The following is a 26,723-nucleotide window of genomic DNA, read 5'->3' as shown; positions in this document are numbered from 1 at the left end:
TGTGTGGCAGTCTTGCGTTTCAGGAGCTGCTACCGACAAACCAGCAAAAAAACGCCAAATGTGTCATCTGTGACACTTGTGAGGTTGTCTCAAACACACTCCGTCAGTCTTGATGCTGTTGAACAACAAAATGTTTAAAAATGTGGCGAGTTTACCTGGTGATATCCTCATGCGCGACGCGATCGCGAAAACAGCAAACAATTAACACCACGCCGATGTTGTTCACAGGACAGCAAGAGTAAACGATCGGGAGACTCTTGTTGTCATTATCGTTCCCCTCGCACGGTTTATGTCTCCGAATTCAGCGTTTTTGCTTCACAACTAAAGCGAGCAGTTTACTTTGTGCACTAACATGGACTCGAGTCAACCAGCGCCACCTCTGGCCAAGTGCCACAGCCCACAGCCAGATCAACTGGTGACACACATCTGCACCACGTTTGAATTCGTGTCATGCACATTTGTACCTTTCAATTGTGTCTGTTTGTGCGTCATGCAAATAAACCATTGAAAAGAATGAAATGATATCATATATTCCTTATTGGCCTACATTTGTTCAAAATCCCAAATTATATACACAAAGTCATAGAAATCACCACTCCAATTGGTCATCATGATTTTGATATTCTCTTTTTCCATAACAATGAAATACACCTTGGACAAATATGACACATCAATATTTCATTAGTGTTGTCACATCACATCCTGTAAGCATCGTCTGCCTGTGTTCTTTCCCTGGAAATTAATATTTCCAGCCAATACAGGCAATCCATCAACATGGCTGGAGTTATATACAGTCTGTATAAGTGTGGTTAATCTAATGAAGATTTGTAAGGAGATGGCAGTTACTGTGAATTCACAGCAGTTACACAGTGATTAGTAATAAACAGCCAGTGAGAGTGAGTGGATTTAAGAAAGTCAGTGACTCAGGTGTGTTGCTTGGTTTGTCATCTGTTTGTGAGACTGGAGGAGACGTAGAAATCTTTTGTTTTAAATCTTAGTTAGGAAGGTTCCTGTTTGAAAACAAGCACTTTCTGTGAGAAATGCAAGAAGTACATCTGCAGAAAGCACACAGTTACATTCTGTCCAGCATGTGGACAAAATTGAAAATGTTGAGCATTGAAAAACTGAGAACGTTGGGCAAGTTCAAAAGAAATGTGTTTGTAAGAATGAAAAACCAAATTGTTCCTAAAATAGTTATGGAAAGTCTAACTGTTGTATGTCTGTGTTCTACATGTTTATCTAATCGAAAATAAAGTTGCTATTGTTTTATTGCAGTTTTTGGATAATTCTGAGTGGATTTACACAGTACGGGTCAAAATGACCCGCAACAAAATCAATGTCAATTGTTTGTTCTTCAACATAATTCAAGGGTTAATTTCCAAAACTTGCTTATGATCTTCAATTTGTAGCAGATCCACTATCACACAGCAGCTGGAGCAGTTTCAAATGGAGGTCAGTCCACTACTACCATAGCCTACTACTAGATTAACTTGTGACACATCTGCACCTGCTGCTATGATCACATTGAGTAGAGGCTGAGTGGCTGCACTTACCCTTGGTACATCCAAATCTACCCACAAACATGTTGACAGATGCAATGCCAGCAATGTGGATTGTCAACATTAAAAACAATCAGTAAGCAAAGACAACAGGGATCACTTTTTTCTGTTTATTTAGCACCCACAACATTTGTCCACAACACTGTGTGGTACCACTTTCCACAGAAGGTGCATTCAATCTGCAAGATTGAATGAGATTGTCAGAGTCATTGTCTGACTGTTTATTACTAATCACCTGCTGTACATTCACAGTAACTGCCATCTCCTTACAAATGTTTATTAGATTGACCACACTTATACAGACTGTATATAACAACCAACTCTGAAATGTTCGTTTGCAGAGGGAAGACACAGGCAGACTATGCTAACGACATGTGATGTTACAACACTGGTGAAATATTAGTGTGTCATATATTTGTTCACGACATTTTTCTTATGGGCAAAAGTATTGATATCAGGATGGTGATTCTTATGACTATGTGTATGTCATTTGGCATTTTGTACAAATGTAGGCTGATAATAAATACATGATATCATTTCATTCATTTCAATGGTTTATTTGCATGACGCACAAACAGAGACAATTGAAAGGTACAAATGTGCATGACACGAATTCAAACGTGGTGCAGATGTGTGTCACCAGTTGATCTGGCTGTAGGCTGTGGCACTTGGCCAGAGGTGGCGCTGGTTGACTCGAGTCCATGTTAGTGCACAAAGCAAACTGCTCGCTTTAGTTGTGAAGCAAAAACGCTGAATTCGGAGACATAAACCGTGCGAGGGGAACGATAACGACGACAAGAGTCTCCCGATCGTTTACTCTTGCTGTCCTGTGAACAACATCGGCGTGGTGTTACTTGTTTGCTGTTTTCGCGATCGCGTCGCGCATGAGGATATCACCAGGTAAACTCGCCACATTTTTAAACATTTTGTTGTTCACCAGCATCAAGACTGACGGAGTGTGTTTGAGACAACCTCACAAGTGTCACAGGTGACACACTTGGCGTTTTTTTTGCTGGTTTGTCGGTAGCAGCTCCTGAAACGCAAGACTGCCACACATCTGTTCGACCAACGCCAGTTGATCTAAACGCCAGTAGATCTGGAACACCGGCTTTAAAATCGCATGACAAAAATATCATACACATTAAAAAGAACTGCATCACCAACGTAGCCTGGACAACATTTGCTAGTTAGATGAAGTCAGCTATCTCATCGTAGCATATTTATATGCATATTTATAATCATACGGTTCTTGGAGTGAGTGCACACACTCATGAAGTTTAGTAACTTCAGGTCACTGCAACAAGCCCAGGTACAGTTTAACGACGGATGGGTGCAGGACCTTGAAATGCACCGTGTAGAACGAAAGACCATCGTACGTATCATAAGTTTACCAGTCTCACAAATCGTCGTCATAAATACACATTCGTTAACCGTTTATTAATAGGACCTTTGAGCTCAACGGTAATTAATTAGTAGTGGAAATAATTTCTGGTAGCATCACAGAAATGTAGCAGTGACAATAATATTGTATGCTGTAATCGTACTGGGCAATTAGTGATACAAAAAACCTGTTTTATCCTGTGAATAAAAGTATATGTTTTTGTTAATGTACCATAATAACAGAAGCGAAACGCAATATTGTGTCAGGACAATTCACTATTTATGCACAATAAATAAAGGAGCATAGCGCGACAATTTCTGTTCAGCGCCAGACTTGCTTGTAACCTATATCACCAATTATGTTATGAAAATGACGTATTAACTACTACAAAACTCTGACCTTCGTGTAAATGCTTGGAGCAGACTAACCTGTGAGCTGGAGTGTTCTGGGACGTTATATTTGGTCTTTGAATGGCTGCAATCCAGGCCATCCGTCCGTCTTTGTTACTTCGGAAACATGGCTTGAACAATTTCTCTTCAACGACGTAATCCGATAACAACCGATCTCTTTACCCGTCGGCTTCCCGTGGCTGTCATGCGACCGGCTATTGCAGTTAATAATACAACAGCTTCTTGACATTTTTGTGTTTCTTTTTATCGCTGTGTGACTGATTTCAATTGAAAGCCTGCGTGCGCTACTACCGCTTGCCACGAGTTCCCAGAATCCTTTGCGGTTCTACCCGTGAATGACGTCACATTTTCAATCTCTATATAATATGCATGTTAAATTTTATATTTTGGGTAAAATATCAAGTCTTTTCAAGTAAACCGGTTCAAGTCCAATTCAAGTCCCAAGTCTTAGAACATTTTTTCAAGTCAAGTCTAAAGTCATAAAATTAATGACTCGAGTCTGACTCGAGTCCAAGTCATGTGACTCGAGTCCACACCTCTGATATATATATATATATATATATATATATATATATATATATATATATATATATATATATATATATATATATATATATATATATATATATGTGTGTGTATATATATATATATGTGTGTATATATATATATATATGTGTGTGTATATATATATATATATATATATATATATATATGTGTGTGTATATATATATATATGTGTGTATATATATATATATATATATATATATATATATATGTATATATATATGTATATATATGTATATATATATATATATATATATGTATATATATATATATATATATATATATGTATATGCAAGATGCTAGCAGGCAAGGCATACATGGAACGCCATAACCAAGTGGCCGGCATAGTGTACAGGAACATCTGTGCCGAGTATAACCTAGAAGTCCCGAGGTCAAAATGGGAGATGCCCCCAAGGGTGGTGGAGAATGACCGAGCTAAGATCCTGTGGGACTTCCAGATACAGACGGACAAAATGGTGGTGGCTAACCAACCGGACATAGTGGTGGTAGACAAACAGAAGAAGACGGCCGTAGTGATCGATGTAGCGGTTCCGAATGACAGCAATATCAGGAAGAAGGAACACGAGAAGCTGGAGAAATACCAAGGGCTCAGAGAAGAGCTCGAGAGGATGTGGAGGGTGAAGGTAACGGTGGTCCCCGTGGTAATCGGAGCACTAGGTGCGGTGACTCCCAAGCTAGGCGAGTGGCTCCAGCAGATCCCGGGAACAACATCGGAGATCTCTGTCCAGAAGAGCGCAGTCCTGGGAACAGCTAAGATACTGCGCAGGACCCTCAAGCTCCCAGGCCTCTGGTAGAGGACCCGAGCTTGAAGGATAAACCGCCCGCAGGGGCGTGCTGGGTGTTTATGTATATATGTATATATGTATATATATATATGTATATGTGTGTGTGTATTTATGTATTGTTCAAGGTTCAAGGTTCTTTATTTGTCACATGCATAGTTATACAAGTATAACATACAGTGAAATGTAGCCTATATAAATATATACAATGATTCTGAAGTGAAATCTGATTTTACAGATTCCAGTTTGTTTTCAGTATTGCCTAGTATTACAGAGGTGTGTGCTATTCAGATTTGACATTCATTACAAATGTACGTCAGCACTTTTTTGTGAGCACTTTGATTTTTGTTAAGGTTGATTTGACCATGTGACATGTATGTTTATTTACAAAATATTCTGTTTCTGCTTTTAATTCAAGTGAATAAACCTGAGTTGTAAAAACAAATTCATTTTGTCATTATTTTAATAATTAAATTAGTTTTCTGGTAATGAAAATTATGATTTAGTTGAACTCAAAATAATGATTTCAATGCAATGAAAATCTAGCTCAAGTGAATGGCATTGTATTGAGTTGGACCAACCAAAACCTTTCACATCATATTAATGTACTTTTTTTCATTTTAGCAGTATTTACGAAATTGTGTTCTACTGACTCAATTTAATTGAATTGTCATGATGTATGTAGATTAGGTTGGACCAAAATAGATGTATTACGTGGAAAACCTGCCATCAGTCCAATTGAGTTCATCCAATGACTTATTTTTTTGAGTGTATATGCTCTATTTCCTTTGACAGTGGCTGTCTTTCTGGGATTAAGAACTGTTTGGGTTTGCTGTGTTGTGCTTGCATAACATATTCACCCATCTACTGTTTGCTCAGCCCAAAAGTGGAACGCTAGATATCTCAGTCAAGTCAAATGAAGAAATGTATAGAAAGCGCACTCTCTCACAGAATGTATTCGAGTTGCAGAAATCACTAACAGGAAAGGATTTTGGCTTTTGCTTAATGTTCTCCTAAGACGTGGAAATCTAGAACCAACAGTAACTGTTAGTAATGAGACAGAGAGCTCACCTGCCTACCACACAACTAAGGGCTCAGCTTATCAAAGGAAAGCTGAGCTCTTCTTTAGTTCAAAATTTGTTAAAACCCTTAATAAATTCTATACATTTTGATCATTGTAGTTCTATGTGTGACCTGAATTAAGCTGAATGGTATTCCTTTTTTTTCTGCCACTGGCTTTTGGATTTGGGCAGTAGTTCTGCTGTGAAGCAATGTTTTGATAAGAGAGTTCCTGTTACAAGCATTCAAGGTTGAGGGTGCATGGAGTGCAATGCAAATTACTTCTGACTGTTTATTTCACTTCTGCAATTAGTGGGGTAATGTGCCAGGAAATGTACCACTGCAAAAACAACTACATTAGCAAACCTTAAAAAAAAAGATGATCAAATAAATCCCTCAAATCTACTATGTGAGCCAGGATGTTGACTGTGATCTTAGCATTTAAATTCAAAGAGCAGCAAGCACTGACTGTGATTTCTGTCACAGCTAATTTAGGCTTGCTATCACCTTGCTCTGTCTGTAAAATGTCATGACAATAATACAACATTACAGTAAATACTGACACCAACATTAAATCACACAGAACATGCAACTTGTAGGATGTTACTGAAAAAAAAAGAGAAATGGTGATATGAGCTGCAGTTATGGAAGCACAATTTGCTCAATTTGTTTATTTCTGAATGCAATTGTTTATCACGAAGTTTGTATACAACACTGCACAGCATTGTCCACAGCTCAGTCTATTGAACTATTTATTTGTATTATTTAATCTTATATTTTTATATAGCTAACATTGCAGCTTCCTTCCACTTATGTTGTATTAAAGCTGACCTTGTGGCCTAGCAGGTGAATAAATGATCAAACTCTGTACACTAGCAAAACTGAACATGAGGATTTGTCAGTAAAAAACTGGTTTTGTCAAAATAAACCCATAAGTCATAGCGGTAGATGTGAAAAACATCTACTGCTGTAATAATACAGTATCATTCTATATTGTACTTTACAGTATAGAGCAGTAGTACAGTACTTTTGTGGTAGAAACTATGCTGTCAGTAACCGGCAATGAATATATGAATAAATGTACAAGGAAATCTGATCTACAGTGCACACATCACCTGAAACTCATAGAGCAGCTTAATAATTTATTTTTTAAAAAAATACAAGAAGTGTGATAAATTGCAAGAAAATTCTCTGTTGGTAAATCTGGGGCACGTTAAAAATAGTCAAGCCAGCAGTCAGATGCTCATGTAGCTTACTGCAGTAAGAAGCCTACCAATCATCCATGAAAAACTAAGTTAAACAAACTTGCTGTCTCAGGGAACTTTTTGTCATGACTGGCACATCCACTTCCTGGCAAAGAGGCTGAACATGCATTTTTGAGTATGCCTGTTGGCTACAGATCTGACATCCAACAGCACCTTGGGAACTAGAGGCTTGGATATCGACTGTATGGAGTCAGGAAAATGGGAGCAGCTTTCAGAGTAAAACCGCTGTCTGACTTAAATCGGTTTTGTCATGTTGTTGTTGTTTGTACCTTATTTGGCTTGGGTGCTGACAACCATGAGTTTGGGAACTGGGTTTTTCAAGACATAAACAGTAGAGTGGCAATACTAGCATCCAATACTATAATTAGACTTGGAATAGGAACAGAGTGACACTGGTAAATTTAGGGTCACACATAGTTTGGAATTGTGTAACCCATTTCATATAATTTCATTATAGTCTTTGTGCCATTTACATGGATTCATCCATATAATACCTTACTGGCAATAAATCAAGAATGTACATTATTTACTTAATTTATGATAAAAATAATAAAATAATAATAATGGGAAACCTTACTTCTGCATCTCCATTTAAAAGTTCATTAGGAGGCTTAATAACATGTTGGAAGACTTTTGGAAACAAGAGATGCTAAAACCCAACGTTAAAGAGACATTAAAATTAAAACAAATGTTTTATTGTGTCTTTTCAGTAAATAACTATAGTCATCTAATTTCTGGGTAGCCTCAGTCTTGCGCCAACAGATCCTTTACTGCACGTGCTGCCTTTGCAACATTTCTGTCCCGGATTGGAGGTTACGTAACAGCTCACACTCTGCTCTTTCTGCCATGCTATGCACCACAGCACGTGTGACTGAAGAGATGCTTGTTGAAATGTTCCCCTCCTATACTATCTCTGATGCCCTTATTAGACACAGCATCACACAAAAGCATTCATGTGATACATGGAACAATAGGAATGCTTTTGTACCTCTTCCTCACAAACACACAGATGTTTTTGTCTGGACACTGAAAATGACATTTCAATTATGTGTTGCACCTTTTTACAAATGTTCCTTGTAGAACTGCAGTTTGTACACAAGGGTCTGTTAATGTGTTGTAAATGTGTATGCTCTTCTTGTGGCATTACGGTCTTGACTAATAAAGGAATACAAGAAAAGAACTGTGATTTTTACCTACAACTCTCTACAAGTTTTCCATTCTTAAAGAATTCTTTGCACTACATAATAACTTTTTCGATCTTATGTTGCACTCACAGTTAGGTCCATATCTATTTGCACAATGACAATATTGTGGCCGACACACAGAGACGACACTGATGATACTTTCATCGTGATTTCTTTCACGCTCAAATTCAGAGCTCCAATGAACAGATGTTTCATCTGCATAGTCTGATCATTTAGGTATAGGACTCTGAACTGTTGGGATTATGTGTAAATTTGATTATAATTTGTAAACAGTTAATTCAATGCTTTTGATTTAAAGGTTAAAATTGTATCTTTTTGATTCAATATCCACTCCAATGGTGCACAGAGGCAACATCACAAAAAACAAAACAAAACTGTGCCACTGCCCAAAAACTTCATTTAACAATTCCCACAAGGCAAAGTCCACTTTCTGAATTTGAAATACTCTTTAGAAATAGTGTAAAAAAATAAATAAATAAAGGACAGCCTTGGTGGAAAAAGAAGGGTGTTAAATGGCCTGCGGTTTGGTTATTAAACTGAGTGAATGTTTCAGTTGTCATCCCTGAGAGCCTATTATTGCACACCGATCTGCTTGAGGAGGCTGTGGTTTGCTGAGCAGGACAGGCCCTGTGGAGGTGCCACTGTGGCTAGTTTACAGTGAACATAAAGCTCCCCTCAAAAACAGTTATAGTGCATCTCTCTTGTGGAGGAAAGAGGTTGTAAATCACCAGAATAACTGCAGCGGGTGTGTGCATGTAAGTGCAAGGGAGGCTGTCATAACAACAGTCATAATGAGCATCGGTATATAAACTATGCTGGAGAGAGATAGAGAGATGGAGAGAAATGAAAAAGGAGACAGAGTGAAGCAGGAAGAATGATATTGAATTTACGTGTGCAGAATATGCTGTGCTCCCACACTGTCAAAGAGGGGACAATGCGAAGTGATCATTAAATTTTCACACACAACCCTATGACATGATCCATTATATCTAATAACCAATATCCAATTCAGCAGGATGCTTTACACTCTGCAATAATTGTTTCTTTTTGGAAGGTTAAATATATTATTAGAGTTTTTTGGAACAACTAAAAAAAGAAATTCTATAATCTATAAGACAGTTGGTCAAACTGCTTTTGATTGCTTCTCTATAACATGTTGTTAGTAAGTAAGTCTGTTAAAATACTGTAGAAATTTTATTTTACAGAAATTACAACTCCATATATAGACACTGGAAATATATAGTACTCTTCTGAAAAAGCAGTAAAGTCAATCATGTCATGGGTGCACTCCACTCTATATCCTGCTGTAAGATTGTTTCTATATGCTTATTCTGCTCAGCTTGCCATCAGCATTCATCGCTATAGAGGTACTGTCATTATAAGTCTTAAGTTGCAGCTATCTCAGTGAAATGCAAATGGGAAAGGCGACAATTATTTCCCAGAGCATATTCAAGTAAGTCCTTTAGACTGCTTATAATCTTGAGCTATCTTACTCCTAGCTATGGATGATGACCCTCAATTAGTCGTAATGACCAGGATTTCTTCTAAAATAAAACAAATCTGTGTTTAATCCAAGCACGTATCTTATCTAAAAACAGTACACGGGAGAGTTATGAGTCATAAACAACACAGAAGAACACATGGAAAGCCCCTCCATCCACTTAGGAAAGTGATTCAATTCCAGACAGTTTAGGTCAGGCCATTATGTTGAAAGAGTGACAAAAAAGATACTCACAGTCACGCACTAAATTAAGTGATAATCAGTAGCTCTATATAGTATAAACTACCTAATGCCCATGTGTGTATATGTATCTTAAGTGAGCAGGTAATCTGCAACAAACTTCAACATATTCTGAAAGGCCATGCAGATGGTTTGTTCCCGAAATGCTCAAACTATTATTTCTGTCATAAATTGTCCTTGAATATCTTTTCTCCAGTACACTAGAAAAAAATAAAACTAAAGCTCCTTCTACATCTTTTTCAAATACATTGTTGAAGACCAGTTTTGTGAACTCACGAAGAAGAAAAACTACTGAAAACCCCAAAATAAAGGTGCTCCAGCTACCCAGTCTGACCTCGTCAACCCCACTCATCCTTCAAGCCGCCCTGTCTACTAACCCTCTCATCCTCATCGCTGCACGGCATTAAAGCTTTTTCTTCAGGTCTTTCTGTCTTATTCTTTTTTGTCTTGTGTTGTAAGCCCTTGTATAAACTCTGCTTATTTTTTCTTCTTGTTTTTGGAAAAATAAGTAAAACAACAAAAAACAAAAACAACAAAAAACAAACAAACTATATAGTAGCATACTTTTTTTTTATCAGCGTCTTACCAAGATGACACAAAAATATATACAAGCATCCATTTGTGATCTACATATTTGTTTTTGAGTACAGGTTTTACATTGAATGCTCTTCCTGATACAATTATCTCAATTTTTTCTAGTGAATGATAAAATATTTTCTTCATATTTAGGGGAGACAAAAAAGATGGTATGTTTTTGCATTCAACTTCAACCAATTATCCAGTATCAAGTCTGGGTCACAGGGGCCTCAGTCTAAGCAGAGGCACCCAGACATCCTTCTCCATAGGTAACTTTTCCAGTATATTGCCTTTAGCATGTCCTAGGACTCCCTCGGAGCTTCCAGCAGGACATGACCAAAACACCTGACTTAGGTGGCTCCAAAGAGACATCCTAGTTAGATGTCAAATTAACTCACTACACCTTTCTCCCTTTCCCCTTGCTTCTAAACAAAACAGTAACATTAGAACGCCACATTAGAACTTGGGACAGCAAGTTCTCTCCAACCTGGAGTGTCCATCTTTTTCCAGTCTGAAGCCACGACCCTCTCATAGTTTCAGACTTGGAGGTGCTATTTCTCATCCCAAGCACTTCCCGCTCAACTACAAACCACTCCAGTGTAAGCTGGAGTTTGTGGCTTGGTAAAGTCAAAAGCACAACATCAGCAAAAGGCAGAGACAACATCCTGAAATCACCAAACCTGATAACCTCAACCTCTTGGCTGTGACCTGGCTGAGTGGCTGACTCTAAGTCTGAGTTATTGCTACCAATGTAAAACAAGCTCACGCTATGGTAGCACACGGACTGGACTCAGTAGCTTGCAACAACTGGACTGATATCTGACACTCTGAACAACTCTAAGGACACCCTGAAGGATGTGATTGGATACCTCGACTAAGTCCACAAAACATATTTATTGGGAAAACTCCCACTGGTCCAGTATTTTGCAACCAGGATGCAAACCAAATTGTTGCTATTGAATATGGGGTTTGACAAATGGAGGTAGCTTCTTCAGTACCCTGGAACAGACCTTCCCAGGGAGGCTTAAGAGTATTGGAATACACCCTCCAGCCAATCTTGAGGTACCAGTCCATGTAATGTTGCAGAGGTGTGTGTCAGCTAACCTAGGTCAGGCCCACAATATCCGGGGCATTAAGAAACTCAATGTGAACTTCATTTGACCCAACTTCTTAGTGGCAGGGTTGTTTAATTATCTACTCCAGTGATTGGCACATTATTTGCCTAGTCCGCAGACTTCTCCCAATATGGGAATTGGATTGAGGAAATGCAGCAGCATCCCATTATCACTGTATACTGTGTGAGCAGAGCAGCGCTTTCGACTTCCGGTTTATGTGACTATGGCATAGGTCGCACCGAGCGTAGCTCCTGCAGAGTCTAGTTATTATCTAGCATTTCCAGGCACATTTTGACGGGTTTTTTCTTTTTGTATAGTTCCGAGACAAGACTGTTTTTGCCTTTTGTGTTTACAATGTCGCGTAAGGTTAATAAGAGCGCAAGCACCTCTCAGCCGAACTTGCGGCCTGCTGCTAACACTGCATCCCCGCCTCGTGGTAAAACTTCGCCACGGCCTGGGTCACCCGACACGCCGCTCGTCGATACGGAAAAATTCACGAAGGCTGAACTCCTCTCTGAACTTCGTGAAGAAATTTCATCACTGTTTAAAAAGGAACTGACGGCAGCGTTTGCGGAGAATCTCACGTCTATCAGGTCCGACATACAGCAACTAAAAACGGACCTTTCCTCAGATATAACTACCATGCGGCAGGAATTCGCTGGCCTCAGGAGCACGGTTACGGGGATGGAGCAGTCTCTCTCCACATGTACAGATGATATTGTCCACCTCCAAGCCAAAGTTGATGCGATGTCAAAGGAGTTGGCCAAATTGGAGAATAAATGCGAGGATTTGGAGTCCAGGTCTCGCCGCAATAATATACGCATTGTTGGTGTGCCAGAGGAGAACGTCCTGTCCGCTACAGATGTGTCCGTGCTGTTGATGGAGGCATTTCAGCTTGGGAAGGAGCCGCTTGTAGACAGAGCCCACCGAACTTTGGCCCCCAAACCTAACACCGGTGAACGTCCCCGTGCTGTGGTTGTGAGGCTGCACTATTACGCGGACTGTGCTAGGATTCTCCAGAAGGCCAGGGAGCTGCAGAGAGTGCAGATAAATAATATGACCATTTCTGTGTTCCCCGACCACACCGCTGGTCCGTCGCCAGCTTCGCGGCATCCAGGGAGTCCGATTTGGGATCCTCTATCCGGCAAGACTACGGATCACTTATCAAGGAATGCAGCGCGACTTCGTCTCGCCAGATGAGGCCAAGGAATATATTAAGACAATAACCACAAGATAAAAGATATAGCAGGACAATGTTTGTCTGTTTGAAATAGCGTATGATCCTAATCCAAACATCATTGTGGTAAGCTAAGTTTGTTACTCTGCCAAACACTTGTTTTGTTTTACCTGTCTAATAGTAAAATATAATTGGGTTATTTTTATTTTATTTGTGCCTTTTAATCTATTGAGAAAAGACTCTGTTGGAGCTTTGGTTTGACACGGTTCGTTTCGTAGTCGGGAGCGTTTTTGTTCAGATTGCTCCGGGTGGGAGCGTGCACTGCCGTCTCCGTTGTTTGGGGATGGGGGCTTTTGCTGTGCAGGGGGGAGGCGGGTGGGTGTGTTTGACGTGTTATTATTATTTTTATTCTGAAGCTGTACTTTTGTTGTTGTGGGTTTGCGTTGTGTGTTTGTGTGAGTGTGTTTTTCCCACTTGTTCTTTCTTTGGGGGTGAAGAAATAAGTATTTTCTCTTTTGTCTTTCTGCAATGATCAGCACTTCAGGTCAGTCCTTAGGCAATAGTGGTATTAGATTTTTAACTTGGAATGTCAAAGGTATGAATAGCCCAATTAAACGATCTAAAATATTTACGCATCTTAAACGTTTAAAGAGTGATGTAATGTTTTTGCAAGAGACCCATTTGCGAGATCGGGATCATCTTAGGCTCAGGTGCCCATGGGTGGGTCATACTTTCCATTCAATGTTTAATTCAAAAGCCAGGGGGGTGGCGATCTTAATAAACAGAAGGGTACAGTTTACAGCCTCTGAGATTAAAGCTGACAAAAACGGGAGGTATTTGGTTGTTGTAGGCACCATGTACAATGTACCCGTCCTCTTAGTCAATGTGTATGCGCCAAATTTTGATAATCCAGGTTTTACAGATGCACTTTTGAGTAGTCTCCCTTCCCTTGATACTCATCTTTTGATATTGGGTGGTGACCTAAACTGTGTTATTGATCCTGCCTTAGATCGTTCGAATCCTCGGACCCTGACCCAATCCTCTATGTCCAAGTCTATTTCTGAGTTTATGTTTCAGAATGGTTTTGTAGATCCCTGGAGGTTTTCTAACCCTACTGCCAGAGCGTACTCTTTCTTTTCTCAGGTACATCAGTCCTTTTCGCGGATTGATTATTTTTTTGTGGACGGTTCCCTTATTCCAAAAGTACTGTCATCTACATATCATCCTATTGTCATTTCCGATCACGCACCACTTAGCGTTGACATCAAGCTCATAGCCCAGTCCTCTTTTTCCTCACCCTGGAGATTTAACTCTTTGTTGCTTTCGGATGAGGGGTTTGTTACCTTTATCAAATCCGCAATTGATGAATTTATGGTGTTTAACGACAGCAATACTGTTACGAGGTCATTGCTTTGGGAATCTCTTAAGGCATATGTGCGTGGGCAAATAATTTCTTTCTCTGCCCATTCCACTAAAAGCCACAAAGCCAAACTTCAAACTTTGACTACACAAATTTGTGACATAGATAGACAGGTTGTTGACAGTCCCACTCCCGATTTGCATAAAAGACGACTTGACTTGCAGACTGAATTTGATTTACTTTCTACGGCAGATGCTGAACGTCTTTTACTTCGTGCGCGTGCGACTTATTATGAATATGGTGATAAGCCCAGAAGGCTTTTGGCCCATCAGTTAAAACGTCAGGCCTCGTCTCGATTAATTTCCCAAATTAAAGATGCGGCAGGCAACTCGGTCTTTGATTCAAAGGAAGTAAACGAGGTGTTTAAGACGTACTATTCCTCCCTATATGAATCTGAATCTGCTGCTGATGCCTCAGAGATGGATTCTTTTTTTAACGGTCTTACAATGCCCACTGTCGATCCTGTTATAGCTGAACAATTAGATGCCCCTCTTAGGCTGGATGAAATTGTGTATGCAATCAAGACCATGCACAATGGTAAGGCACCAGGACCTGACGGGTTTTCAGTTGAATTTTTAAAAACTTTTATAGACAAGTTAGCCCCACTACTTCTTTCAGTGTATAATGAATCTTTTGAACGTGGTCTATTGCCCCCTACATTGTCTCAAGCACTAATTACTGTTCTCTTAAAGAAGGGTAAGGATCCTACGTCTTGCACCTCGTATAGGCCTATTTCACTGCTGAATGTTGATGTTAAAGTCTTGGCTAAAATTTTAGCAATTCGCCTTGAAAAGGTTCTTCCTACTATTATTTCAGATGAACAGAATGGCTTTATTAAAGGCCGCCAGCTGTTCTTTAATGTCTGCACGCTTTTGAATGTCATTCTTTCCCAACACTCAACCACTAATTCAGAAGTAGTTATCTCACTTGATGCTGAGAAAGCTTTCGATCGTGTAGAGTGGAGCTTTCTCTTTGCGGTCTTGCAAAGATTTGGTTTCAAGGACAGATTCATTTCATGGATTCGACTGTTGTACAGGGCACCCCAAGCCAGTGTCTATACAAATGGTGTTTCCTCTGGCTACTTCTCATTGTCACGCGGGACGAGACAGGGTTGCCCCCTGTCCCCCCTACTTTTTGCTATTGTAATTGAACCCCTATCTGTAGCTTTGAAGGCCCTTCCTCATTTTCGTGGTATTTCCCGGTCAGGCCTTGACGTAAAATTGTCTTTATATGCAGATGACCTGCTTCTATATGTTTCTGATCCCTTATCTAGCATACCATCGATTGTGTCTCTACTAAACAAGTTCGGCTCTCTGTCAGGTTACAAAATAAATCTTCTTAAAAGTGAATGTTTCCCCATAAATTCTTTAAGTCTTACACTTAAACAATCTGACATTCCTTTTAGACTTAGCCCTGCTGGCTTTAAATATTTGGGAGTTAACATGACTCGTACTTTGTCTTCTCTATACTCTTCCAATTTCTCCCCTTTAATGACTCAAATTCAATCAGATTTTCAGAGATGGAAATCGCTACCTTTGTCCCTAATTGGTCGGATCAATGCTGTAAAGATGAACATTTTGCCTCGATTGTTATTTCTGTTTCAGAGTATTCCTATATTTTTACCTAAAGCTTTTTTCAAAAAGTTAGACCAGCTAGTTACATCGTTTTTGTGGGGAGGGAAACACCCCAGGGTGAGGAAATCATTATTACAGAGACTGACATTTGATGGTGGTCTTGCCTTGCCTAACTTTTTATTTTACTATTGGTCCTCTCATGTTCACAAATTGACCCATTGGCTTGAATCTCAAGACCTGCTGTGGTGCAAACTGGAACGCCTGTCGTGCACTTCCTCATCCTTAGAAGCTTTATTATTCTCTCCACTACCACTTAAGCCTTCTCATTTCACCCAAAATCCCGTGGTACAGTCTAGTCTAAGGGTCTGGTCACAATTCAGGAGTCATTTTAAGTACATCTCTGCGTCAGTACACATGCCCATCACGCAGAACCATCTGTTTACTCCTGGCCTCATTGATGGTACCTATGTACAGTGGAAGCGTCATGGTATTAATACATTTAAGGATCTCTATAAAGATGGCACTTTCTTAACTTTTTTAGACCTGTGTTCAGAAACAAATCTTCCGGCTACCAATCTATTCCGTTATTTTCAGGCACGGCATTGCACTTCTGCTCTCTTCCCCTCCTACCCTCTTCTCCCAAATGTCCAACCGTGGGAGGAATTCTTATCCCTTAAACCCAATAAGAAGTCAATTATATCTTTAATATATAAACAACTTATGGATTTAAATGTCCATTCTGTTGCTAAAATTAGGGGGGCTTGGGAGCAGGAGTTAGGAATAATTTTTTCGGATCAGCAATGGGAGAAAGCAGTATCCAATGTCCGTTATAGTACGTCCTGTGCCAGGTTACAACTCATCCAGTTCAAGGTGTTGTACAGGGTTTACTATTCAAAGTCTCGTCTGTCTGAGATTTACCCACAAGTGATGGATCAGTGTGAGAGATGTCATGCCACCCCATGTGACCTAGGCCATATGTTCTTTCTGTGCCCAAGACTCCATGGCTTCTGGAGTCAGTATTCAGTTATTCTTTCCAAAGCTCTTGGGACCCAAATCTGCATGGACCCTTTTCTAGCTGTTTTTGGGCTTCCAGTCAACACTGGTCTAACCGACCCTACACACTTCAAAATATTAGCCTTTACATCACTTTTGGCTAGACGTTGCATCTTACTCCTTTGGAAATCTTCAAAGCCACCTTCAGTTTCTTTTTGGTTTAGAGATGTGATGTCATCTCTTAAATTGCAAAAGATAGGCCTTGTGGCGAAGGGCAAATACAGAGAATTTTATTCTATCTGGGGCCCCTTCGTGGACTATTGCAAGTCATTAAACGCTCTACCAGCTGATTAATATCATGTCTCTTCCCCCCCCCCCCCCTTTTTTTTTTTTTTTTTTTTTTTTTTTCCCCTTTTGGGGTTTGTGTTTGTTTTGGGTTTCTTATTAGGTTTTGTTTTGTTTGTTTACTTAAGCGTGTGTGTAGGTGTGCCTGTGTGTGTGTTATTGTGTCTGTTCATGTAAGAAAAACTAAAAAATATGTGAGGGGAACAGATTGTGTTGTCATTGTAAACTACTGTACACTTGTCTCTCAATAAAAATATAAAAAAAAAAAAAAAAAAAAAAAGAGCAGCACTTTCCCCTTCTCAGCAGGCTTATTCACTCCTTCACACACATTCATACAAGCATATTTTTTTTAGTGTCTACATGCTTTCTATCTAAACTTCACAAACACATTCACACTCTGATGAATGCATTGGGAGCAACTCAGAATTCAGTATCTTGCCCAAAAATACTTTGGCAGACTGGAGCAGCCAGTGATCAAACCACTAACCTTCAAACTACAACCTACTCCACCTTCTGAGACACAAACACCCCAACAGTTTGGAAAAATCAGTTTAAGACCAACATGGCTGCCAAAGCTGCATTCCACTTGGCCTACCACCCTTGAAAAGGTCTTTTTAGCTTGATGGCCCTCTGTTCACCTTCAGTTTATGGGTTGCCACCACAAGTATAGGCCCCAACTGTGTTAAAGCCACAGCTCCATACAGACATTTTAGCAATGCAGGTGTGGAACATGGTACACTGCCACCTTATTGAATGGTACACTAGGACGGTACACCACCTGATCCAGGTTACTACCAAGTTGTGTTCAGCTGATTGCTCAGCTCACACTCTATTTAGTGTTTATAGTATATATACAATTTTAAAGCTTAAGGAGTATATATAGCTATATATTCTAAGGCATAATGTAACTTAGATATGGTAAAGAAATTAACAAAAACTGTGAACCAAATACACAAAGCAGAAAAATAAATAGCAGAAGTCATGGAAAGTGATTTGTTTTGATTGTAAGTGAACAAGGCTGGACTAGAGTGGGAATACAAAGTCTACATCAAAAGAGAAAAGGTGAGGGCCAGAATAAGGATTACTAAATACTATAGATCTCCTTCTTCTAACTAACCTTGAAGAAAGTTTTCCTATTGAGAGATGTGGAACAGTGTGGTTAGTTTGCAGAAAGGAATTGTGTGTGTGTGTGTGTGTGTGTGTGTGTGTGGGGGGGGGGGTGGAGTGGAGAGGTATGGGGGCAAATGAAAGGCACTGGAAAGCTCAGTGGAACGGTAATGCAAATTGCTTTTATTCTCACTGCTCTTCATTCCCAGTCAGCACCAGCTATGACCTCCCTCTGAAACATTGTCTCCCCTCCATTTTTATTTCCTCATCTCCTCCAACTATTTATTTTTTTCTTATTTCATGCTATTTTTTCCCATTTGAGCTCAGATTTTCCCCACTCCTTTGATGAATATCCTTCCATCTATTTCCCCTGGAGCTTTTCCTCTCTCCCTAGATTCTTCTCTCCATCTTTCTTACTCTCAGAGGACTTCTTGTTGCATTTACTGCATGTGGTTTGGGAAATAAATAGGTGGGAATTCATCAATGGGGAATTTTAATAGCTGGTATCATGATCACTAAGCAGATGGAAGCCATCTTGAGAACATGAAATTTCCCCTTGTGGGACTAATAAAAGTATCTTATCTTATCTTATCTTATGACAGGTGGTGTATCAGCCTCTAAGGTGCTATATGAGTTCTGTAGCTGTTCAATTCCATTAAGGATTCTGATTTAAATATCTCCTCTCCAGTGTATTACCCCAAACTGTATATCCTGCATTCAGGTAAAATCAACCAAATTTTGACTGAAAAAAACACAAAACAATGATTTTCATATTTAACACATTCACCTAATTTTGTTTAAATTTATTTCTGAAGTGCAGTAACCTTGAATACTGGGGTTGAATACTAAAGCATCCTGACTGTAAGGCCTCTATCACTCTTTCTGCTTCATTTTCTTTGTTCTTCCTCTATTTTGCAATATCTTTAGTGAGGACGAGAAGTGATCACTTCGCCACTCACCCATATGCCCATACTTTAGTACACCAGTACTTCAGTTCCTCCAAAAAAGCCCTCCAACAACAAGTGGCTTTCAATTTCCTGTCTCCCATGGCCCTCACCCCATCATCGACAGGGTACGGGAAACCTGGAATAGGGCACAGCATTTCTAAAGAAGTCTAATAATAAACATCCATCCCTCCAGAGCAGAGTGACATATATTTCTCAGTCTGGGGTTATGATTCAGAGCTGTATCTAGAACAGCTTGCACACTGCATGGAGTAAATAGGCAACAGGAAACCACACAAGGGCTGCTGCGGGGGTTTTGTTTGGCCTGTTTGCTCCAGAATTAATAACACTAGTATTTGTTTATAGGTGTGTCGCGGGGTCCTCTCCTAAACTTCTCCCGAACAAATACAGGCGTAGTCGGAAAGCATTCAGTGTGGATAATTTATTTATTTTGCCGGCCTCCCAGGTGCACAAAAAGTTATTTACAAAGAAAATAGAACTGACTTAAGTCAGCACAAACAAACATCTATATACAAAACACAGTCTGCATGTTACCCTCTCTGTAACAGCTCACTGGACAAAAGACTACAGGTGGGCCCTGACCGCCTTCTCTTATACCCCATAGCCCCTCCCACTAGGCGTAATAGTCATCTCTTTATTATTTCTTTTATCAAACCGTCTTTCCCCCTCAGCTTATTTCCTGCTGTAGTCCTACAATACATATATGTATATACAGACATTTATGGCCACTTCCCGGCAGCCTACAGTGTTTCACAATAACACCAAACAAACCAAAAGAATAATGCAGTTCACGTGACTCTTCAAGCGCGCGCGAACCCACTATTTAAACCCCGGAACCCCATACCATCGGCTTGCATAACCCCCGTATAATTCGGCGATCATAGCGAGTCTCCGCGACCGGCTTTATGGAAGGTAAGTGGGAAAATACGTTGGCCACCTTCTGCGCTGTTCAAACTATACCTCTCACCCCTTTTTGTTTATCTGCCCGGTCGCCGAAAAGCCGCGCAGCCCCGGTAATTGTAAAAACTAATGGTGGTGGTGCGGGTATGCACCCAGATCAGCTGTCGGCGGCTCGGGACGGGGTGACTCCGTCACATCATCCCCTTCCACCCGGAGGTTGGCGTTGTGCGGCAACCTGGAGAGATAATCTGCCACTACATTGAGCTTGCCTGGTCTGTGACGGATGATGAATCTGAAAGGCTGCAGTGAAAGGTACCAGCGTGTCAGTCGGCTGTTATGGTCCTTCATGGAATGGATCCAGGTGAGCGCTCGATGATCAGTTTCCAGCTCAAACTCTCTTCCAAGTAAATAATACCTGAGTTTCTCCAGTGCCCACTTAATGGCCAAAGCCTCCTTCTCCACCGTTGAGTAGTTGGTTTCCCGTGGCAGCAGCTTGCGGCTCAGGTATAGGACCGGATGCTCATCTCCCGGGTCCCCTTGGGCCAGCACTGCTCCCAGGCCACTTTTGGAGGCATCCACCTGGACCAGAAACTTCTTCCTGAAGTCGGGGCTCCTGAGAACTGGAGTCGTACACAGGCAGGTTTTCAGCCCGTTGAAGGCTTGTTCACATTCCGCTGTCCATATGACAGGATTCCGTTGGTCTTTGCTGGTCAATGCAGTAAGAGGGGCCGCAATAGTTGCAAACTGGGGCACAAATCTTCGGTACCAGCCAACCAGCCCCAGGAAAGACCGGACTTCCTTTTTTGTGCGAGGCCGAGGGCAGTTCTGGATAGCGTCCACTTTATCCATCTGCGGGCGCACCTCACCTCTGCCCACTTGGTAGCCAAGGTAGCGGGTCTCCTGCCGTGCCCACTCACATTTAGAGGGGTTGAGGGTCAATCCTGCCTTATGGATTCTTCCCAGGACTTCGGACAAGTGCTGCAGATGCTCCTCCCAGGTGTTGCTGAAGATCACTACATCATCCAGGTAGGCAGCACTATAGGGGTCACACCCCTGTAGTAATTTGTCCATCAGCCTTTGAAAGGTGGCCGGTGCCCCATGTAGGCCAAATGGCATCACTGTGAACTGGAACAGGCCGGCAGGGGTCCTGAAGGCGGTGTACGGTCGAGAAGACTCCTCCAGTGGCACTTGCCAGTACCCTTTACACAGATCCAAGGTGGTGATGTACCTGGCCGCTCCGATCTTCTCCAGCAAGTCCTCGATTCGAGGCATGGGGTAGGCATCAAACTCTGAAATAGAATTTAGCTTCCGGAAATCAATGCAGATGCGTAGGGAGCCATCCTTCTTGAAGATGATGACCACCGGGCTACACCACTCTGAGCAGGACGGCTCTATCACCCCAAGCTCCAGCATCTTCTCCACCTCCTGTCGCAGTTTCTCCACCAAGTGTTGTGGAATCCGGTATGGCCGTTGGCGGATGGGATGTCCCTCCTTTAGGCGTATCACATGTTCGACAAGGGTGGTCCTGCCGGGGTTAACTGAACACAAAGAGGGAGTCTCCCGAAGGATTTGGAGTAGCTCCGCCGCCTGCTGTAGGGGGAGATGAGTCAACACCGGAAACATCGGATCGGCTCCCTGCTCGGGTTCGGTCTTCCCTTCTCTTGGCACTTCTCTTGCCATCAGAGCTTTCGCAGGGGCCTGGTGGGGACGCTCTTCCCATTCTTTCAGGAGATTCACATGGTAAGTCTGCTTCTGTTTTCTCTTTTCAGGATGATGAATCTCATAGGTCACTGGCCCCATTCTGCGAAGAACTGTGTATGGCCCTTGCCATTTCGCCAGCAGTTTACTGTTGGCTGAGGGGAGAAGTAACAACACCTTTTGACCAGGTTGAAACTCACGTTGCCGGGCCTGTTGGTCATACCAGGTCTTCTGGCTTCGTTGAGCGTCTCGCAGGTTGACCTCGGCCTCTTCATGGTATCTCCCCAACCGATCTCTCATTTCCAGCACAAATTGCACCACTCCTTTCTCATTTGCAGCAGAAGCAGGAGACTCCCAACCCTTCTGGAGGAGATCCAACGGGCCCTGCACATCCCAACCATAGAGTAGCTCGAATGGTGAGAAACCAGTGGAAGCCTGGGGAACTTCTCTGTACGCAAACAGCAGGAAGGGTAGCCACTGGTCCCAGTCTTTCCCAGTGTCTGACACAAACTTCTGCAACATCCTCTTCAAAGTTTGGTTGAACCTCTCCACCAACCCATCTGTCTGTGGATGGTAAGGTGACGTCCTGATGGCAGAGATGCCTAGCTGATTGTGGAAGAGCTGCATCAACCTAGAGGTAAAGTTAGTCCCTTGGTCAGTCAAAATCTCATCTGGTATCCCCACCCGGGAGAACAGCTGTACCAGTGCACGCAGAACATTGGGTGCCGTGAGCGTACGCAGGGGGAAAGCTTCCGGGAAACGAGTCGCATAATCACACACCACCAAAATGTACTGATGACCCCGACTACTTTTTACCAGAGGACCCACAATGTCCATAGCTATCCTACGGAAGGGGGTGGAGATGACTGGAAGTGGCTGTAGCAGAGCCCTGTCAGACTTGCGAGCTGGACATGTTTTCTGGCAGATAGGGCATGTACGGCAATATTTCTGTATGTCTGTGTACATTGACGGCCAAAAGAAACGTGAGCTAACTCGCATATAGGTTTTTTGGCGACCCAAATGACCTGCCCAGGGGAGGGTATGTGCTAGGTGCATAATGAGGGGTCTACAACTAGAAGGTATCACAAGCCGTTGGTGGTCACCGTCAACTGCATACAACACATTTTTGTCAACAATGAACTTCTCTTTCCCTCCCCATTTCCCAGTTCCCCCTTCAGTCACATTAGCAAACAAAACTTTCAACGTTTCATCCTCCCTTTGCAACAAAGTGATATTTTCTGGCACATCCCATTTCATGTTCTTAGTGTCCGGCCCCTTTGACCATAGCTGCTTTTCAAAGCGGCGTTGGCGGCGGGATTTTCTTGGCCCCTTAGTGCCACCCTCGCACAGACTACTGTCCAAGTCTGGCAGGGGTTGGCATCCCGCCTTCGCCTGGGCCCTAGTGACCACTGGGCCTAACGCCTTCATTTGAACATTCCCCGTTTCCCTCCCTTTTGTCTCTGTGTCCCGCTCTTCTTTTTCTTGCAACAAATCCATGAGTACAGGCAAGTCCATCCCCAGAATAACCTCTACAGGCAAGTTCTGGACCACCCCAACTGATAACAGGTATGGCTGTTCATTAATAGTCACTGTTACCTCCACTTTTGGGTATGGATGTTTATCACCATGCACACATAAAACTTCTTCCTGTCTGCTATAGTCCACACTGTTCACTGGTACCAAACTATGCTTAATTAAAGACATAAAACTACCAGTGTCCAGCAAAGCAGTAGCCTGCTGACCATTGACCTTCACTTTTTTATAGCGTTGCACATCCACTGGCTGGACCCTTGTGGGCTCCATTTCCAGCCGGGGTGCATAGCAGGCACCAGTGACTTTAGCCTTCCGGATAGGGCATACCGAGGCTTTATGACCTGGCTGCTGGCAATAATAACAAAGAAAGTCCTTACCCGGCCCTCGTACGTTGAATACCTTGGGGTTCCCGGGTGGCTCTGGGTTGCTCTCCCTCTTCAGAAGACCCGATGATGGGAGTGGTGGTCGCTGTGGCGTCCCAGATGAGCGTGCAGGTGGTGCTCCTTTACGCGCATTGAAGTACTGTGACACCAGCTTAGCGGCGGTCAGTCCATCTGCTGGCTCATGCTCCCTCACCCAGGTCCTCACCTCCCCTGGAAGTACGCGGATTAGCTGCTCCAAAATAATCGCTTCTCCCATCTCGTCCTTCGTATGCTGCTCTGGTCGAAGCCAGCGCCGGTACAGTCCTTTCAGCCGGTAGTACGTCTCGGTGGGGCTCTCCCCAGGTGGAATAATATTAGAGCGAAACCGCTGCCGATACGTCTCCGGGGAAATGTCAAATTTAACTAACAAGGCAGCTTTTAAATCCTCATAACAGTGGGCTCTTTCTTCATCCATTGCGGTATAGGCCTCCAACGCCTTCCCCGCTAGCAACGGAACTAGCCGACAGGCCCATTCATTCTCCGGCCATCTCCAGGTTCTGGCCACCTGCTCAAAGCGCAACAAATAGTTCTCAATATCTTCCCCCATCTGGTACGGTGGAATCTTTGGCCCCTCCGATCGCCTCCACTCTCCGCCCGTCTGGTCGAGGCTGCTTGTCGTTGCCAGGGACTGGCGAGCCGGTTCCTCCAGTAACGACGGCCGGTATTCTCGCTGCCGGGCCGGGGTAGGCAGCACCATCCTGGGGCTACTTGCTGTTGCCGTGCTTGGCGTAGCCGTTGCTGCCGTGGTGCTAGCTCCAGCTAGTGCGGGCCCTTGGCTTTGCTGACCAGCCACATCTGCGGGCAGCGGCGCATTAGGAGGGGAAACGGTCCTCAGTCCCCTGAGTTCTGCCAATAACACCGTCTCTCTCCTTTGCTGTCCCGCCAGGAAGTCCCTCATCATCGCAATCAGTTCTCCATCACGTGCTGCGGTCGAGGTTGTAGGCAACTCCGGACCAATCCTGCCGGAAATCTCCTCCTCCTCTGCTGAAGAAGACGACGCCGGCACTGTGTCCCACGCCAGCTCCTCTGCTGTCTTCTCCCCCGGAAGCTCATGCTGCTGGGACCGCAGCCCTGTGCGCTTCGCTGGGAGGCGCGTTTTCCTCTTCCGACTAGCCATCCCACTTCTGACACCATATGTCGCGGGGTCCTCTCCTAAACTTCTCCCGAACAAATACAGGCGTAGTCGGAAAGCATTCAGTGTGGATAATTTATTTATTTTGCCGGCCTCCCAGGTGCACAAAAAGTTATTTACAAAGAAAATAGAACTGACTTAAGTCAGCACAAACAAACATCTATATACAAAACACAGTCTGCATGTTACCCTCTCTGTAACAGCTCACTGGACAAAAGACTACAGGTGGGCCCTGACCGCCTTCTCTTATACCCCATAGCCCCTCCCACTAGGCGTAATAGTCATCTCTTTATTATTTCTTTTATCAAACCGTCTTTCCCCCTCAGCTTATTTCCTGCTGTAGTCCTACAATACATATATGTATATACAGACATTTATGGCCACTTCCCGGCAGCCTACAGTGTTTCACAATAACACCAAACAAACCAAAAGAATAATGCAGTTCACGTGACTCTTCAAGCGCGCGAACACACTATTTAAACCCCGGAACCCCATACCATCGGCTTGCATAACCCCCGTATAATTCGGCGATCATAGCGAGTCTCCGCGACCGGCTTTATGGAAGGTAAGTGGGAAAATACGTTGGCCACCTTCTGCGCTGCTCAAACTATACCTCTCACCCCTTTTTGTTTATCTGCCCGGTCGCCGAAAAGCCGCGCAGCCCCGGTAATTGTAAAAACTAATGGTGGTGGTGCGGGTATGCACCCAGATCAGCTGTCGGCGGCTCGGGACGGGGTGACTCCGTCACAAGGTGGTCAAGCTGAGAGAAAATACATATAATGTAAAAATATATCAAACAGATGCAAAAAAAATAAATGAGTTTTTTTAAATCATATTTTTCAGTGATTAAACCTCATAATCACAAGTGTAAGCAAATTTAAGGGATTCTTGTAAAATTTTCCCAAATTATTAGGACCAGTATTATTAGTGTTCTCTTGATTAATACATGAGATTGGAGTGATAAGAGTAGTAAATGTGAGTTTATTAGAAAGAGTATGATCAATTTTGTTTGTTGCTCAGGTCTTGAGATTTAATTTCCATGAGGATATTTATCTGACCAAAACTGTTTATACTCTTTTTATATATAAAATACATCATCTGGTCAAAATCCAGACGATGTATTTTAATAACTGCCAGATTCTTGTTTGTTTACTTTGCTTAATCTTTCTTTCCATCATGTAGCTCCTGTCTCTCTATTTTGTCTCTTTCTGTGTGTCACCCATTTTCCCCCTCTATACTTTTCATCATTTACTTTGGCCTGGACATAGCTTTCAAAAGCGATCGCTGAAGGTGAATTGAATTTAGAGGAACCTTTATTTCCCAGAGTTCTCCCAAAGCAGAGGTTAAAATCTTTGCCAGTTGGCAGCTGTATAGCGTAACTGACTACATACAATTTATTAGAGACGATTGGAGCATCTGCAGGCCCTTTTGCATCCCCGGAGAGTAGTAGAGTGGAGTGGCAATTCAGAGAGGGGGTCAGTGGGGGGTGATGGGGAAGAGAAGAGAGGACAGAGTAGGACGCAGATTATTAGGGTGCTTTTGAATTTCACTGAAAGACAGGGTGTAGCTGATGGAGCTTTCAATCTCATTCACATCAGAAGGCTAGCTAGCCAAAGAGATGAAGGGGAAAAAAAAATTAGTCTGTCTCAGTGCATGTTATTTGTTCCACTTACCGCTCCTGCTTTCAAAGATTGCATGTGTGGGTTTTGGGTGGGGGTATGTGTGTGTGGGCAGGTATATGTGTGTGACCTGCATGTCTCATGAAGCTAAATGTGTGGT

General features: G+C 42.4%; 1 protein-coding gene across 1 annotated transcript in view; it reads right to left on the bottom strand.

Moving 5' to 3' along the window:
- Positions 1–26,723, bottom strand: part of gabrb2b (gamma-aminobutyric acid type A receptor subunit beta2b) — an 85,878-nt gene that overhangs the window by 43,783 nt on the left and 15,372 nt on the right. The window lies entirely within an intron of this gene.

This window comes from Aulonocara sp. 'chitande type north' Nkhata Bay, linkage group LG10, assembly GCF_057382095.1.
Source record: "Aulonocara sp. 'chitande type north' Nkhata Bay isolate Kocher_YH1m ecotype deep benthic linkage group LG10, A_spYH_male_GT1.1, whole genome shotgun sequence".
Taxonomy (NCBI): domain Eukaryota; kingdom Metazoa; phylum Chordata; class Actinopteri; order Cichliformes; family Cichlidae; genus Aulonocara; species Aulonocara sp. 'chitande type north' Nkhata Bay.
Note: the sequence above shows the minus strand (reverse complement) of the source record. Positions and strands in the feature narration are given on the sequence as shown.